Source organism: Dromaius novaehollandiae, unplaced genomic scaffold (assembly GCF_036370855.1).
Source record: "Dromaius novaehollandiae isolate bDroNov1 unplaced genomic scaffold, bDroNov1.hap1 HAP1_SCAFFOLD_63, whole genome shotgun sequence".
Classification (NCBI taxonomy): domain Eukaryota; kingdom Metazoa; phylum Chordata; class Aves; order Casuariiformes; family Dromaiidae; genus Dromaius; species Dromaius novaehollandiae.
Window position 1 is genome coordinate 403141 of NW_026991442.1, and position 6208 is coordinate 409348.

The window sequence follows — 6208 nt, forward strand, 5'->3', positions numbered from 1 at the left end:
GCTTCTGCAGCATCTATCAAGGCACATTCTGCTCCGAACATGTTTTTTTATTATCACTTCATTATTCTTCTCTATCACTTTGAGGATGATGCAAAAATTAAGCTGAGTGGAGTAGCTGCTACTTTGTCTCCATTCCAGTGTCCTGCTTTGACTGGCCCATGATGGTTGCTTAGAGAAGTCAGCATGCCTGTCAGGGTGCAGGACAGTCAGCAACACACTGTGTGCTTAAAGACAGAGTCTGACCGAACTCAAGCTGGTTGGTTACCCTTCTGTGGCATGCACCGTGCCGTTTTTCCAGAAGCCTCTACCATTCCCCCAGATCATTTTTATTGTTTTCTAGTGGTTCCGATTCACAGTCTTCAGGACTTCCCTTTCTAAGTCTGTTCCCATTTCCATCCCAAACATATGAAAAAATAGTAGTAAAAACAGAGTGTTCTGTATACACGTGTTGCAGTTCTCATACATCAAATGCTGTAAAAGCAGAAGTGTGTAAGTGGGTGAAAGGTAGCTTCCAGAAAAGAGTGAAACTCAAAAGCTTTAATTATATGCAGGAGTGTAACAAAACTTTATGAAAGGAACAGGAAGAAGAAAAAGCACTTGATTAAGGTGCAAGGGAAATCTCCCGTTATTAAGAACAGTTTCATTTATTCCCATATAATCTGGGAAGTACACCACTGATATCTTATCTTGGGAAAACCGCTAGAAGATGTTTAGAACCCATACTGATAAGCATGTATGCTTCATATAAATCATCTCCAGTTGGACAGGCCTCACTCCCTTCACAGGTTTTACAAGTACCCAGATTTAAAAGACCCATCCTGGACCGACTTTTTAGTGGCTGGACAGCCACTAAAAGACAGATCAGCCTCAGAATGGCAGCAGTTCCTTATTTATCTTCACATTTCAGATTCCTCATTGTGGCTCATATGCGAGCATCTCATATGGTAACAGCACTTTAATTTCTTGTATAAATCCACTATGCCAGTCTTCTACTGCTGTGTAGTGTGTGCATGTGTATAACGTGTATAATGTCCTCTTTTTTGTCAATGACAAATGTTGCAGTTTACCTGAACCACAGTAGGGTGGTATCAATGATTCAATGCACAAAGGTCAGAAATCTCGTAGATTTCTATTCTAATATGCAGATAGAGGTAAAGTTTGTACTGAAAGCCCCGTTCCTCCTAGCTTGTTAGATGTATTGAGGTTCTTCAGCTTGGAAAGTTGTATATTTATGATTTCAGTAATGAACATTAGTCTTCAGGAGCATCTTCCTTTTGTTCTGTGCTCACCTGAAAGATTCTTCTCTCTTGAAACTGACTGTAATGACACAATAGTAGCTCTCTTAAAGCTGATGGTTTTACAGACACAGCTATTCAAGTGAATAACTGAATTTTTTTTGTTTAAATTGTAACCAAAACACATTTTACTGAGCCATTACAAGGAAGACATTCCAGCTCAGTAAAACATGCACAAACAACTGTACACACATACTAGTGACTGTCAGACCTACCCAGCAATCCCGAACACTCATGCCTATGCCGCTCCTTCCAGGATTTCCTTCTGCAAGCTTCACTGCAAGTGAAGATTTCATGGCAATGAATGCAAGATGTCAGCTGAACACCAACAGAACGTCCGCACTGATAGCAGTATTTAAAAAACGGTGTCCTAGAACAAAGGCAGTTATAAAAAAAAAGCACAATATTGTTTGTTTGAAGTTTTTTCTTAGTCTGACAACGTTTGTTCATCACAGTAAAATTATATCAAAATGGCTCACAATATAGAAATATAAATGTCGTAATATTCACGGATAAAGAAACAGGAGACCCTGCAGCTTATCCTAGGAGTATTTGGGGACCGGGCTGCACACCAGCCCCTAGAAAAGTCAAACGTCCTAGTGAGGAACACTCCCAAGCCTTTACCAAATCAACATCTGCATCCTAGTGCATGGTGTGCTTCAGTTTGCTCGTAACAACCGAGTCTGGAGGTATTCGCTTTCAAACTGGCAGGCAGGGCAGACAATATGCGGCCAGAAATAAAGCCAAGCAGGCAGACTTAAAAAAACTGACAGAACCTACTGGAATATTGCAGAGGCAAACAGGGCTACAGCCAGGTCCCTGCAACACAGCAAATCTGGAAGAAGCAACAAAGAGTGCTTAGGCAAAGATTTTCAGTGGGACTGGGAAGTAGAATGTTACTAAGTGCAAATTGGCCTATGTACCTATATCCTTTTCAGAGCATTTAAGAATCCCTTACAGCACCGATTTCCCTAATGTGGTCTGAGCCAAATTGTTCTGCACTTATGAAATTTGACCATAACATAAAGCCAAAGGTGATTTCATGCAATAGATTCATTCATGTGTTAGTATAATTTTAAAGAGCTAAGAGGCATCAGAGGCAACACTGGATGCATTACACTTAACACCAAATCACATTTTGTAGCATTCTAGTCATGTGACATGGATTCCATTAAATGCCTTGCTAAGGGAGGTAGCAGGCAATGACCCAGACAACTCCTGTCAGTATCCAGTCAAAGCACAGCCACAGTCCAACAGAGGTCTTTACAAAAACAATTCATCCAACTTGAATTGGAAACTGCAGCAACTTTTCTGCAGAGTCCCCAGAAGAGAAAAAGACCAAGGATCAGTTCCCTGAGAGTAACAAATGTTCTATGAGAGGATAGCTACAGTGTGGGCACAGTGGTAGTCAGCAGAGGATAAGCCACAGCTAAATAGGAACAATGATATCAAGGAACTCCAGTTACTGTACAGATAAGCTGGTAAATTGTTCCCATCCTTCCATGGAGCCAAGAACAGAGGGTGGCAAACATGGAGCTTGGGTGGAATCAGGCCTTTGCAGGGAAAGAGTTTCAGGAGAGAGTGGCAGGATCCCTGAAATAATAAGTTGTCTACCAGTTGCTGTCTCCTTTGGCTGTAAATGTAAAGGCCTGTCCAATTACAAATCATAACCTTGCATATTTGCCTAGGGCTGTATGTTGAGAACATGATACAAGTCTTGCACTTGGAAGTTTATGGGAAATTCCCATTCTTGGACTATAGTGACCAGACAGGCAGCTGTTGAAACTAATTGAGAAAACAAAACTTGCACAATTCTGGCAAAGGAAATGGCTAGCAATTTTCACTGAGATCTCTCTGCCTGCAAGTCATCCCTAACATCTATTTGTAAAACGTTTGTGTGCTGCTTTAACCTTCCAGATTTCATTTTAGTTCTTGGTTTACATTCTTCCGGCTATTTCTGCATCTTATGCTACTGTTGATCCATTTTGGTTCAGCAGAAATACTACCTCACAACTTATGCCCGCGAAAAGTGCCTCAGTTCCTGACCATGATTCAAATTCTCACTTGATTCAAATACTGAGACAAAGTTCAGGATGATGAGAGTGCCTTGCTCAGAAGAAACTGATGACAGAGTACAGTATCCTTGAGCCAACTATTTCCTCCGTAACTCAAACCGCTGAGAATGCTACGATTCCAAGACTAATGTTCAAACTCTAGAAGTCTTTCCTGATGTAGAGACCAGAAATGCAAGCCACAAAACTTGTTTGTGTCCATTTCTTAGTATTTGTAAGCTACCCTAAGCCACTGATGTCATGAATTAGCTTAAGATACCAGGCCACACTGCTTATCACGAGAAGACTGAATATTATGCAGACTCTCCTGGCAGAGTCTGAAGCTGAAAAGGAATGATGTGATCAGAACAGAGGAAGAAGCTGTCTGTAGCTGACAAGACTGGACACACTAAAGAGGAAACAATTAGAAAAGAAAAAACATGGTAGGGTGACATTAAGCCTGGTGAGGAAAAAACAGGACATAATATTTTTGGCTAAGAACAGTCAACACTTGCATGCAGTGTCTTCCACCTACCTCACTTCTTTCGCATGATGGCTCCCCGATTTCTTCTTTGAAGCAGATGTACGAATATTTGAATCCACTACACCAACATAAAGAAGGGGGGGAAAAAAATCAGTATTCCTACTTAGGATCTGAGAATTAGAATACTAGTCACAAGACACCTTTCCTTAAAACTCTGCTTAGCCACAGGACAGTTGTTGATCAACTGGGCAAACATAATCAATGTGATGATGTGTATCAGACACACTAAAACAACATCCTTCTTGAAAGTAAGATTATGAAAAATGTGAGACATAATAGTACTAGGTAACATTGCCTTCTACTCCTCATTTGGATATTTTTCACAGTGAATATATGAAACATTTTTCAGATTATAGTGGTATTGGGAGATCTAGAGTCTAAGCCTGGCTTCACCACGTATTTGAGCACTACTCAGGAAGTCATTCAAATGACCTTAATTTACATATTTATTGTCACCACTCTAGGAGTAGAAGAGCATTAATACAGTGGGAATCCCAGGAAAGGACCTGGGAGCAAGTTACCACGGGGAATGGACATATGCTAGCTGTCCACAGTCACCATTGAATGCACACTGCTACCTGCACTAAATACAAAGCAATTCAAAGGTCCATCTGTGAAAGAGGAACAAGCTCACTCAATTACTCCATAACACGTGGTAACAGATCTTGTATAGGAATTCACGAGGAAGCAGTGGATAGGCACTAAGCTTATATTCAAAATTTCCTTCACAGTGACTTGTTCATTCTCTTTAACGTTTGTAGAACCCCTACATCTCCTCACTGCTTATGTAGGACTGGTTTTGCACAGTATCATCCCTGCTTAATCCTGGCACAGGAGATGTCCATATTAAACAGTCTAGTTGTTCCGATTATCTGTTCAGTGAGCACTCATCAAGTTAACTAAAACAAATTTTCTTCAAGGGAGAAGCTGCCGTCATTTTGCAGGGCTCCCCTCCTCTCCCAGCACTTCTGGGAACACAGGAAAGCTTCCTGAAAATGGAAAGACTGCTAGAGGGCACTGTTTGGCCACTATTAAGTTTCTCTGTTTCCCACACTGCTCCCTATTAGTGCCAGCAAGGAGCATATTAAACCCAAGATGCAAAAGCCTAAGGCAGACCAGAGCAAGACAGGAAAGAAGTAAGATACCTGGAGAATGCTGACCAAGGCTGGCCAGTGATTACAACTGCTAATTGTTTAAATTGCATTTCCTATTTGAGGATCAGTTGCGATTGCAAGCCAAAGAATAACAATTTTACTATCCACACGGAACACTGCAGCGGGATGCAGAAAACCACATTAGCTCCAAGTAGGCTGCTCTGCCAGTGAGATACAGTGATGGATCCCACAGTCACAGGACTGTAGTAGCAATGAGCTGTACCCCACCTTAGGAATGGAGGTACCATGTTGCACTTTCTCAAGTAGCTTGAATGTGGCTGCTCTACTGCAAGGTGCCCAAGACTCACCATTACTTTTGTTCTTTTCAGAACATCTACTGTTTATGTCCCAGAGGCAAGCAATCTGCAGTATAACTTGGCTTTCCTTCCCATCCCTGCAGTTTCCTAGTTTAATATATTAAGTAATTCTCTATCTATTTTTTGCACTATTGAACAAATGATTCTCTCAAGAACCAAACCACTTAATCTCTGACGCTGCTAAGAAACAAAGATTCTTTGTCATGTAAATTTTCTTATTCACAATAAAGCTACCAAAAAAATTACTTATAAGACCCAAAGGCAGATTCATTTCTAATTAGAAACTGTTACAGCATCGCAGACCATTTCAAAATTTTTTTTAAACAAATACATCCCCTGCCACCCCCCCAAAAAAAACTGGGCAGAAAATTCTTAGTTCTACTTCATAGGAAGATTCTTTTTATAAGGGGTTAAATAATGATTAAGGATGACTTTAATAAGTGGTTAACCCTTTATTTTGAAGTTTGACTGATCAGTAATTTATTATCATAGCTTATAACATACCTAAATTTATTATCTACTATATATATATATCTCATAACAGCTTTTCCTGTTTTGATTGTAGCCTCATGGAAACACACGTTACTTCCGTTTTTAATGGCTGGATGTAGAATTACAGCTAACTCTTTACAAACCAATTATGAACAGAATCTTACTATAAAATGTGACAACAGGGATTGCCTTCACAGGCAAAACTACTAGAGGTATTCAGTCTTCGGGTGGTCATAAGTTTGGCAGCAAATGAAATGAGTCTCAAGACAAATGAAGGGAAAAGTAAATTTTCAGTGAAAGCTTCTGAAGAAGGCCCTAGACAAATCCTAAGGACACAAGAGGCTGTTTGTTCTGA

General features: G+C 40.4%; 1 long non-coding RNA gene across 1 annotated transcript; it reads right to left on the reverse strand.

Annotated features, from left to right (window-relative positions):
- Positions 1–959: 959 nt before the first annotated feature.
- On the reverse strand, positions 960–3942 carry LOC135326541 (uncharacterized). The gene is made up of 3 exons (XR_010386894.1): positions 3882–3942; positions 1511–1665; positions 960–1317 (listed from the first exon to the last, which is right to left on the reverse strand). It is a non-coding gene; the product is annotated as an uncharacterized LOC135326541 (long non-coding RNA).
- Positions 3943–6208: the final 2266 nt, after the last annotated feature.